Here is a 12,251-nt window from a genome sequence, read left to right on the forward strand (position 1 = left end):
CAAAAAATCGATGTCTGTATATTTCAGTAACATCGATTTTCATTTTGAAACTGATGTATCTGTATTACTAGACATCAGTTTTTATGGTTAAAACTGATTTCAACTTTATATCTAGACATCATACTAGAAAGTACGTCCGCGCGATGCTGCGAGTTTAGACGATAAGAGTAGTAGTCACAATCTTATAATGTTTGCCGAATATGCTATCGTTTTACATATCATAAAAGCTGGTTCACAAACTTTTTCACTAACTCTTACAAACTCTCTCTAATTCTTCCATTATCAAATCTATACATTCCTCCATTTCTGCCTTACAGATCACCAGCCTCTTCCACATTGTAAGTTGAATTAGATGCAAGAGAATACTTCTGTGTGGCTGAAAATTCCAGCATGACCAACCTACACAACTGCAAAATTCAAAAATCAATATCAATGATCAATTCATGACAAAACAAACAGAACAAAAATCAATCACTGTATACAAACATAACAAAAATCAATCACTATATATCACTAAAAATACAATCTTCCAATTAGAAAAACACCTCCAATTTCTGAACTAAATGACCACTAATAAATTTCCAAAAACACCTCCAATTTATGAAGCAAACACCTGATTTACAAAGCCAATTACTAATTGCATAGTCCTCCAATTTACTGTAAAGTTTGTAGGCTAATTCTAATCTAACAAAAACAACGAAAACCAACCATAAACTCAGAAAATACTTGATCACCCTCCAAACCATTTGACCACAAACCTGAAAATGCACAACAAAAGAAAACAAAAGTGTAAGACCTACTCAAGCAGCTTCGTGGCTTACCACTTGGTTGTTCACTTGTTCTTCAAGGATAGAAGTTACCTCTCAAATGAATACACCTATAACCAATTCAAGCAACATATACTTAACTGTAGATGATTAAGAAGACAACAAACATTGGGAGGGCAAGCAATGAACAAAACCCTCAATAGGCAATGAAAAGAAAAAAATAACTGAGAAAATTATATTCCTGTATGTACTAAGGCTACCCTAGGAACACTTTTTCACTTTTCAGGATGTGTATTGCATATTTCATTCTACTCATTAAAACATATAAAGAGCTGAAATATTAAACCAACCTTCGTTGAGACACAGTGCTGCTGCTGCACTCGGAAAATAGCACTTGATGACAAGATGCAGAAATTAGTACTTTTGGTATTGCCCTGTGTGGCCAAACATGACCACGGCCAAACCAAGAATTTGTATTTATGACATGAGAACAGGATCATTCAAACCCTAGCCATGGCATTCTTCTCATCTAATGCTGCAGTATCTGGAACAGGATCATTCAAACCCTAGCAACAAAAGAAAGCCAACCAATTTAAACTTCAAAAACTTATAATTTTGAAGACTAATTCAAGAAACAATAACAAAAAAAAAAAGGGATTATTTTGAGAACTACCAGCAAATCAAGTGGTTCAACTACAGGTGCTACCACTTTTACTGGTTCAGGTGGAGGTGGGGAAGGTGGACGTGCCTCATCGTCTTGGGTCTTTTTGTCCTCTATGGCCAAGATTTCCTTGGGGGCAGAAATTTTATTGTCAAAGTAAAGATTGAAGTCGAAGGAACTGTCACAAACTGTATTGATAAAGAGAAACAGTAACTACAAAGCAAAATGGAATACAAAGACAATGAAAACGAGATGTATAAAATCAAATATCAAGACTATAAACCAAAACATTTCATATAACATACCACCTTAAAATTCATTGAGGGCCAATACAAAAGGTACAAGATAATCCAGTATTAAACATAAAATCAAAATCCATAACTCCATTAACCAATACACTGTGATTTGTTATCAACTGGTAGATACTTCACTAAAGTTTATATATGTGATATACTCATATTTTCCTATATTTCTTTGCCTCTTAATCTTAGTATTTATGCTTAGTCCTCCTTATTTCGAGTCATTTATGTTGTTATAATATTTTTGTAGGTTTGTCTCATAAAGAGAAGAAAAGAAGCTAAAATGAGCTAACTAGGATTGAAAGACGCCCAAGTCCCAGAATCTGTCTGTGCAGAACATCCAACTTCGCTGAATTACTGGGAGTTACTCAGATCGAATCAGACAATGAGCCTTATATCATTGGAAAGCTACGGATGTCTACTTTCTGTAGAATTTTACAGATCTCGATTTAGATACTTCTGGAAAAAGTTATGATTATTTGAGTGAAGATAGGTCGGACAGGAAATCTGCTCGGGATTTTACACACATTCGTGGAGAACTCAAGTTTCGTGGCACAAGAGCATGAATCCTAATGTTTCAAGGAAGTTAATTCATATGAGGATTCAATGAGGAACTTATTCCTACTTTTACAAGAGATATTTCAAGCTTTTCCCATTCCAAATGAAGAAAGGAATCTAAATCCAAGTTTTACAAGGAAACATGAAGCCAAAGATGAGCAGAAATCTTCCCTATATAAGGGAGCACGAATTTACATGAGAGGGGAGTCTCGAGAGCACAATGTAGATGCCCAAAGAGCGGAGACGACTCATCCATCTTCCCCATCTTTTCCCCTTCCATTCTTTTTATGTTTTTCCTATATTTTATCTAGTTATATTTTGTTAAACCTTTTCTAGGTTTATGATGATGCCCTATCATAATTGTTTATGTACTTTGATGTTTTATTGATGGATTTATAGTTTCTTTATGATGAATGCTTAATCACTATTTGAATTGATGCTTTATGTTTAAGTTCTTTGATTGATCACCTTAGGGCTTTGCATATAGTAATTGGAAGACAAATTTGAAGCAGAGATGCAATATAATTTGATTAGCTTCTTGTGATTAAGTGTGGTAAATTACATTATTACTTGAGAAAGACTAATGGTTTGCTTGATTCCCTTGTTTTCTAAAGCGTAATGAGTCTTGCATGTTAAATTTATACCTGAGAAGGATAAACTGCATAGTTAGGATATAAGATCTTTACCCGAGAGGGAGAGCATCATACACTTAAGGAAAACTATGGTCTAGAGTACCTGAGAAGGACTTAGATACGGGAATTATCATCTAGAGAAACAAAAGAATCTGTTAATTGCATTGAAACATAAATAGGATTATTAGTGGTTGATTCCGAAACCCTAGGTTTTATCATTATTTGTTTGTTTGTTTCTTTCTTTCTTTAATTTTGACATTATTTGTTTAGTCGAAAACCTTAAAACCATATCTTCTTTAGTTTGATTGTTTATGTGTTTTTGTGTTTGGATTAATTAGGTTAGGATTTAAATTGATTATCAATCCTCAGTTGGAACGACCTCGTACTTGCACACTATACTAACGATGATTCGTGCGCTTGCGAGTTTTAATTAAAATTTCACAACAATATGTCATAAGTGTGCTCATTCATGTGATTGCATTGCATAATCTTTACAAGTGCTGCACTAGTGTCAAAAAGCAAAGATCGGATTTATCTCATTTATGATTGACTCGAATTGATCCACTATTTTCTGATTGGGAACGACATTGGCTTGTTTTCTCCCAAAATAACCAAACTTACAGGAAGAGTATTTTCATACCTTCTTGCGAACTATTGAGACACGGGGAGCTTCTCTGACGTACTCTTCCATGGCTTGTAAAAATGATGCAGGGGGCTACATTATAAACAAATTATTATTTCAACATGTATAGTTGCAAGGAATCCAAATCTGAAATCGAACCCTCAAGTCTGTAAGTAAAGTGAGTAACCAACTTACCCAGAAATCCGAAATCGAACCCAGCCTTCAAGCCTTCAAGTAAGCCTTCAAGAAGTATCCTAAGAGTTGCAGAAACAAAGTAGTACCGTAAGCATAAGAGGACCCAATACCATGTACTGCATGTAGCTAAAATGCTAAATCATTCTGCACTCGATTTAAAGAGTATTAGAAACAATACAGCAATGACAGAAATAGATATAGGGGTAGGCACAAGAGAGAACTTGCCTTGAATATTTGAAGAAGTAGAAAAGCCCCCAAAGAATTACTAGCACCATCACCCTTTTCCATCTGAGGTTGAAACAATGTGTTTGCTGAAAAGAAACGCAAGTTTAGTTCCCATTCTAGTCGGAAGTGTACAGAAAAAACAGAACCATACACCAGTACTACTTCCTCACCAACAGTGACTTCTCTTCTCTGGGATTTAGAAGTTGATATACCAAATACAATGGACGAAGCAAAGAATAAAAATTGAATTCACTGGAATCTTTTGAATTTATATATCTAGAACCAAACTCAATCCTGCAGATAATTTATATAAAGAACCTAAACTATAAAAAAGTACAGAGAGAGAGAGAGAGAGAAACTCCTAACAGCTTTAATTGGCCATCATATGTATCAAAACTCAAGATGAACTGATCATGAACAATTATTTGAATTGCTTTTAATTATTTGAATTAAACATGTTACTAATGATTTAGCACATCCAAAGAAGCATACTTTTTCATTCAAACAAAATACAAACTTGTGCAATGCAATTCCAGAAAACAGATATAAACAAAATTAGATCAGTCATTCAGGAAAACAGTTCAACCACCTCTAATACTGGCAACTACCCTTTTCTAATCTCTACCATCATCATTCTCATCTCCATCCAAACCGAAACTTAAACCCAAATCACCTTCATTCACAACTCATTATAAAAACACACAAAATTCACTCAAAACCACAATTTTAGACAACTGACACTACTAGAAATCTGTTCATAGACATCACATGTTTTAAATCGGTCAGACTTGCCCACGATGTAAAAAAGTAATCTAACATCGTTTTACGAAAATACCGATTTAAATGTATGTCATTAACACCAGTTCTTAAAATGACCGGTGTTAAAAGTTTAGTTCGAAAATTTGCAGGAACCTATTTTTGCAAAAAAACGCTAAGTTTTTAAGTGAAATGAAGAAGCGGGGACTAAAACTCAAAACTTTCACACTTAGAAAAAAAATTGCGCCCAAATAGAAACAGATGGAAAACCCTAATGTTACTCTCCCTCGACCTCCTTCATTCTGAACTCCTCCCAAACTAGATCTCCTCCCAAACTCGACCTCCATTCTGGACCCTAAGCTCACTCGAACTCGCCGCCATTCTGGAGCTCCTCATTGCTTCCTTCATCTCCCTCTCTCTCCCTCCCTAGTTTCACAGGTAGCTAGCTCACACAAATCGAGCCATGGCTCCTCCCAGTATTCTCGGTCCTCCCGAGTTCCACAAACCCTCACCCACCACCACCGCTCCGCGCGCCACCCCAACCCAAATCCAAACCCGACTCCAAACCCACCACCGGCGAATCCTTCGTGGACCTGATGGTGGCGAATTTCAACGACGTCGGAACCAAGCACGACCTCCCAATGGGCCTGACGGAGAACGACTCTGCCACGTTTCTCTCCACCGGCAACCCCTGCCTCGATCTCTTCTTCCACGTCATCCCAAACACTCCAGGCGACTACCTCACGTCCTCACCGATGGGACTCCAATGGTGGCCAGTGTCGTGTCACTGGATTCTTCCTTTATCGCAATCACTTCATCTTCTTCACCTTCATATTCTTCTTCGTTTTTAACGAAACTAAGGCACGCGCCGAGTCTGTGACTTTGTTTTGCAGTCACGCCCTTGAGTGGGAAGAAGCACATGGCTCACACAATTGCTCACATCACTCTCGGCCTCACTCAGATTTCTTCTGTCTTTGAAGCCCCAAAGGTTTTGCTCTGCTCCGTTTCGCTGAAATATTTGGAATTTTAAAATTGCTTGGCATGTATGTGTTATTTGTATAGAGATTTTGTTATCTGGATTAGTTTTTGGTGTTAATTTTAGGAAAATAAAAATCTAATCTAGAACTACTTTGTAGTTGTTCATGATTGCTCTTATTAGTTGTTTGATTGATCTTGAGCTTTATATATGTAAAGGATCGATCTATTTTGCTGTGGTGATTCGATTTTTGTGTTTATGTGATTAACTTTTGTGGAATTGAAGCTATACATAATATGTGAGCAATTTGATTTGATTGTAACTGGATTTCGTTGTGTGATGTATTGATTTGATTGTGATTTATGAAGCTCACTAGCAGAAGAGGCCTCAAACATTGCTTCCTTATATAGTGATGTTCTACAGGTAGAGGTTCTGGGCTGTTGGTTGGGCTGATTGGGAAAAGGTGAAGTTTTCAAAGGTTGAATTGCTCCCAAAAGGCTTGGAAATCCGGACTGAAGTTTTCAAAGGTGAACTTTTTTATTTTTTGCGTATCTTGAACGAGGTTGAGTATGTTATACTGTTTCCACTCAATATTTGGAGTGCGAAATCTTGCCAATGTTCTCACACCTGGTTCATTTTAGCTTTACTATTGCCATTTTGGTGGGCCATACTTGTAATTTTTATGTTGATTGAGTTATATCTAGTATTGCTATGTGCTTGCTTCCTCGAAGGCTTGGAAATCCGGTTTCAATTGCTCGCAACAGGATTGGAAATCTGGTTTCTTTCACAGAAGGTATGGCCTTCAGCAATATTAGTTGCTCTGTTTTTTATTTTCCTCCAGTTCAATATTGCATGTAAAATCCTTTTCTGAACTCAACCATGCTTTGTTCTTTATTTATTCAACTCTTAAACTAAGGAGATATATCATTTGTGTTTATCTACTGGATGTGTGGTTGTAAATAGCATCATGGTCTCAGAGTTTACTGCATGATTATTTTTATTTGTTGTAAATAGGATCATGGTCTGAAAGTTACACATTTTGTTGAAAGAAGTTATTGTGCGTTTGTACTATTCTAACTTGCATCAGTTAGGATTACGAGGTTTAGGGAAATTGATATCAAAGAGGTGCCAACTTTTGCAAAAGGATCAGATTTCTCATTATTCATTGCACATGCTGAGATTAGTATAAACCTTGTGAGTGTGCTATTTCACTTTGTTCTCTATGATTGATGATATGTTTAAACTTACAGATTTTCCTCTGCTGAACTTGCTACGAGGACTGGTATAATCTAGGTGGTTTTCAGGTAGGAGGTGGGATCAATTCAGATAATTCTTTGCAATACATAGAAGAAGGGGCTACCCACGTCATTGTCACTTCTGTGAGTTCTGTTTTTCTCCTCTTCTAAAATTGAAAAACCATGTATATTTCTTAGAACAATTAATATCAGGAAAACATTTTCTAAAACTTGTCATGGTTTTCTTGCAGTATGTATTTAATAATGGGCAAAACCTTGAAAGGCTTAAAGATCTTGTTCGTGTTGTTGGAAAAGAAAGGCTTGTTTTAGACCTTAGCTGTAGAAAGAGGGTATGAAGTTATCCAGAATTATACGTCTTATGTCCTTCATTTGTTCACTTTCTTTACGAGGCTAAGCAGCCTCATTAGACTACGTATTCTTGAGCAGTTTTAATTATTGCCTTTGAAATATCAGTTTATTAAAACTCAGATCATATTATGAATGCTAGAACACAGTGGACGAGTTTTGCAGCAAGCTACTGGAACTATTGTATTTTTTTTTTTTTAAGCATTTTCAAGTACCATGTTTAATATATAATAGGCTTTTGTGCTTTAGCCTAATAAGCAACTGTCACACATTCGCCATCTCATTAATTTATTCAAGCCCCTCTTTTATTCGTTGGCCTTAATGTGTATCTGGTCTTTTATGTGCAGGAAGGTAAATATGCAATTGTCACAGATAGATGGCAAAAGTTCAGTGACGTGTATCTTGACAAGGAAATATTAGACTTCATTGCCAAGTATGCAGACGAGTTTCTGGTACATGGTGTCGATGTGGAAGGGAAAAAGTAAGTCATTTTTATTGCCATACATGTTTCTTTACACAATACATATGCTTACATAAGTGCGGCAGAAATATAGATATTTAAATAAATGCTCATGAAAACCATTTCCTTGTGCGAGTCTTTTTTTATATTTTGTCTGTTTCTTTATATGGTCACACTCTTTTTGTTGTTATCAAGAAAACATATTTTACCAATAAATTAGAATAGTTGAGGAAATTTGGTGGATTCCCGAATTATAAATTACTACTGATTTTACTACTGTTCAGAACATAGTGTATATGTTCTTTGGTTTACCAAGAGTCGAAGTAGTTTAGATTGAAAAGATTTGGCTTATTGCTGCTTTTTCCGTTAGTTTTAGGCAGTGTTTGGTGAGACTTCTTCTGATAATCAACTAGCAGAAGAACATATGTATAGCTGGTTTGACTTTTGAAGATGATCCAGTCGATAAAAGTGAAAAGCTGGAACGAGATGGGAAACAATGGGTTGATATGTGCTCTTCAAGGTGTTATGTACCCAGAGTGCATGATAATGTCCTGCTGCAAAAGTGGCTATGTGAGAATAATACAAAACGTTTTCTTTAGCATAATTTACCCCAACCTAACACTGGCTGACCTGAATAAAGAACTGTTCAGTAATTGGTGCTAGGGTAGGTATTCACAATCTGGTCAGTTCAAGTGTGTTTATTATACAAATAAATAAAAGCACATTTATGTAGATTATGTTAAATTTCTACTTGTTTCTGACTATATCAGGAGCTCAGTTAAGGCCCTGGAAGTCTCTCATTTTGCTAGTTACTGATGTCACTGAAAACATGTGCATATAAGTATACCATTTTTCTTGTGCTCCTTGAATCCTGTTTTCTTTTTCTTTTTCTTTTTATGGAGAAGAGTGCTCCTTGAATCCTTAAGCCTGATACTCTTAACTTTCATTTTATCTTGTGCTTTACAGATTATGAAAATAATGTTTCTGAATACAGGGTTTGTGCATCTGGCTTCTGTTATCCTTATTCTTATCTTTTCCCATCAAGTTCTTTATATGGGCAGTTTTATTATACTGTTTTCCTATGATACATCATAACTGCTTCTTGGAGTTGTTGTGATAGTGTTTTTTTTTTTTTTTTTTTCTTTTTCTCTTTTTTTCTTTTCTCTGTGATAGCTTCTCTGAGCGTTTGTATAATTCGCTAGTATGTGATTTTCATTGTTATATCAAGAATCAGTTCAAATTGGAGCTAGTCTTATGGTTGCTCAGAATTATACTGAAATGTTCAACCAATGATACTTAAATTCAAATAATAAGTGATGCATTTTGAAATCCACAATCAGAAATTACGCAAGCATATATATTTGGCTGATTGTAAAGTTGCTCAAATGACATGGCATGTTAGCATTCTTCTTGTAGTTTGTCCCCTAAGTAGTGGTAAAATTAACAATAGCATTCTGCTGCCTATCAATGTTACTGCAGATCACTATCTTCTCTTTGATTTTCCAACACCAGGAATATTATCATGAAACTCATAAAGAAGTTAAACCTCAAGTTATGATTATATTCTTCTTTTGTGATATTGTTGCTTTGACCATTCACCATGACCATGAATGATTGATGTGCCTTCTGCTCTTCATTTGGTTGGCTTCCTGATTTTCTGCAGTTGGCTGCAACGCATTTAGTTGATGCCCATATATGCAGTGACGTTGCAAAGTATGTTACTGCATTTCTTCTTTTTTATCAACCATGATACATATGGAGCTCCCACACATAAATGTCTTCTCTAAGATTGATTTGATACATAACTATGGAAGCTAGGTAATGGCTGCAGCTGTCTTCCCTTTTTTTTCTTTTTCCCTTTGCTTACACATGACTTGCAATGTAACTGTGTGGAAAGGTGATATGGGATTATGGGGTTTTGCTGCATTTGGAAAACGAGTTTGCTTGCAATTTCATGTCTTTGCTTTTGACACAGGTACTTGCATGAACTTCTTACTCAAAGAGATGAATTTGACACCATTGCTTTGTTGATCCGGCATCTACATATAATTGTCAAAGAGACGACTTTGTACGTATTGAAGTGGCTGATTATATACAGAGTTTGGCTACCAACATGATTTTGAGTAAGACTAGTTTTTGCTTTGAAGCAAAGTTTGGTGTTGAACTTTTGTAGTTGGTTGCTAATATGTTTATAGGCTAGCCTTTGTAGGTTTTGGGGTTTTATTTTGTGAATTATGTAGAATCATGAATGAAGATGAGAAAATTAATGGAAAGCCCCAATTTTTGAATGATGAGAATGTATTTCAAAATATTTTCCCACCACCAGCAGCTAGATGATTATTTGCACATCATTCTTATATATATGAACTGATGTATATAAATGGGGAACAAAACAATAATGACAGAAAATGATGTCAATTCAGAGATTAGAAATCAGTACCTAAAACTGGACTGATGTCTCATGAATATCAACATATCGAAATGTCACCCCAAAATCGATGTACACAAAATCAATGCACATCGATATCTAAACACCAGACCGTTATCTAGTGTCAACGTACAAATCAGCTGTTATAAAGTAAACCGATTTACCATGAAATACAGGACATCGGTTTTGAAAAATAGAAATGATGTCTACAAAACTACTAGACATCGTTTCAACTAACGAAAAGCGATGTTCCTAGTAACATAAAACATCATTCTTAATAGATTAACTGATGTTGCCTAAAGGTACATACATCGTTCTCTGGAGAATAAGACGGCAAGATGCACGTAAAAATGGACACGAACAAACAAATTTTTTTAGAGACTGATGTCTACGAGTGTATTAGACATCATTTCTGAAATTGTAATCGATTTAAATGTTCACTTAGGTATTGTTCGAGATATACTTTATTAAGCATAAAATGTGAAAATATGAAGAATTAGACATACCTAACATACAAAAATATGATGATTATAACGATTATACATCGATTTGTTTTTTAGAATCGATGTTGGTTGTTGTCTGGGACATCGGTTAAAAACGCGCTTATACTGATGTCTATATCTTTCTCTACACCCACTAAGACATCGGTCGAAAATTAGTTTAACATCGGTTCTGGGCCGATGTCTATGAACAAAATTCTAGTAGTGTGAAAAAAAAAAATAACCAAATCAGGAAGAAGCAAAGAGCATACCAGAGGCAGCAGCTCCCCAAACTCCCCATACCAATGGAGGCTAAGTAACAGGCTTGGTCAGCTGAAGACGAATCTTCCATTGGTCAGCTCAAAACAAATACAAGACCCTGAATTAACTATACATAAGAAATCCCAGAAAGAATTTCAATCAGAAAAATTGAGACAAAAGCCACATCAGATTCCCACAAATACCAACCGATCAAAGAAAACCCAGAGAGCTTCTCGTCTCCTTCTTCTTTCTTCTTTCTCTTCTTTCCCTGTTCTCTTCTCAGTCTTTCTTTTTACTCTTCCCTAAACCACCAATAAACAATAGGAAACCATTGGGAACAACATACCAGTTCATATGACGAAAACCAAAAAAAAAAAAAAAGACAAATTTTTAGTTCCTATACTTGCAGGACACAAAGCAAATCCCTAAACCCAATCACCAAACACCAATATTTTGAACCCAAATCAAGAACAAGAAACCATTACCTGGTCAGATTGACCAATGAAGGAAGCAAAAACAGTTTAATGGCAGAGTTCTAAATCCATTCATTTCTATATGTTTATCAGCATTCAAACTTATCTTAATCCAGATTAAGCTGACAAAAAAGCTAATTTCCAACGAATCTATTCTAAGCACCATAGTTCCAACAGAAAACCCAAATTCATCGATTCCCAAACCAAGCACATCCAGTTTCAAAAATCAAATAGAATCAACATGAACCAGCTCAAAAGATCCGAGCTTTAAGCCTTTCAAAAACAAACCCAACTCAAATACACAAGAATTAATCAAAAAAGACTGAAGCTTTAAATCAAAACTGGACAAAAAATCAGTATTGGTACTCAGAGAAGAGAGAGGACCTACGTTGGCGGTCGGAGAACAAGCTCGAGCCGGCTCAGGTCGGAGATTGACGAGCTCATGTCGGAGAATGAGCTCGAGGGAAGGTCGGAGAAGGAGCTCGAGGTCAAATCGGAGAACAAGCTCGAGGTGGCTCGAGTCGGAGAAGGAGCTCGAGCGGCTCGGGTCGGAGAAAGAGCTCGAGCAGCTCGGATCGGACAACGAGCTCAGGCCAGGTTGGAGAACGAGGTCGGGGAATTGGGGCAGGTCATGTTGGAGAGAGAACGAGGTTGACAAGGTTCAAGAGATTTCAGAAAGTGAGAGTTATTAGGGTTCCGATAGTTTCAGACAAAGAGGGAAAAAATACTAAGTGGGGGAATGAAATAATTGGTCCCCGCGTTTCTCAAAAGTTTCAAACTTAGTCCCTCCGCGTTTTTGAAAATTTTTCGAACGAAACTTTTCTCATCGTTTTATTTAGTGACTGATGTCCATAATAA

General features: G+C 36.2%; 3 long non-coding RNA genes across 12 annotated transcripts; 1 reads left to right on the plus strand and 2 right to left on the minus strand.

Annotated features, from left to right (window-relative positions):
• Positions 1-171: 171 nt before the first annotated feature.
• Positions 172-1,577, minus strand: LOC133706964 (uncharacterized). Of its 2 annotated transcripts, none has more exons than XR_009844839.1 (4): positions 1,441-1,577; positions 1,118-1,333; positions 822-877; positions 172-407 (listed from the first exon to the last, which is right to left on the minus strand). It is a non-coding gene; the product is annotated as an uncharacterized LOC133706964 (long non-coding RNA). The 2 variants fall into 2 exon arrangements; XR_009844838.1 differs by lacking the exon at positions 172-407 and adding an exon at positions 464-545 and having other exon boundaries at positions 592-877.
• Positions 1,578-4,546: 2,969 nt separating this feature from the next.
• LOC133742800 (uncharacterized) lies at positions 4,547-11,624 on the minus strand. Its single transcript, XR_009862734.1, has 3 exons — positions 11,128-11,624; positions 10,932-10,992; positions 4,547-4,632 (listed from the first exon to the last, which is right to left on the minus strand). It is a non-coding gene; the product is annotated as an uncharacterized LOC133742800 (long non-coding RNA).
• Positions 4,909-10,048, plus strand: LOC133746452 (uncharacterized). 9 transcript variants are annotated; one of them, XR_009864160.1, is made up of 7 exons: positions 5,929-6,484; positions 6,942-7,070; positions 7,178-7,276; positions 7,640-7,773; positions 9,232-9,303; positions 9,416-9,570; positions 9,728-10,048. It is a non-coding gene; the product is annotated as an uncharacterized LOC133746452 (long non-coding RNA). The 9 variants fall into 9 exon arrangements; XR_009864162.1 differs by lacking the exon at positions 9,232-9,303; XR_009864156.1 differs by lacking the exons at positions 9,232-9,303; positions 9,416-9,570; positions 9,728-10,048 and adding an exon at positions 4,909-5,703 and having other exon boundaries at positions 6,102-6,484; positions 7,640-8,736.
• Positions 11,625-12,251: the final 627 nt, after the last annotated feature.

The sequence above is a fragment of the Rosa rugosa genome, chromosome 4, assembly GCF_958449725.1.
Source record: "Rosa rugosa chromosome 4, drRosRugo1.1, whole genome shotgun sequence".
In the NCBI taxonomy this organism is placed as follows: Eukaryota; Viridiplantae; Streptophyta; class Magnoliopsida; order Rosales; family Rosaceae; genus Rosa; species Rosa rugosa.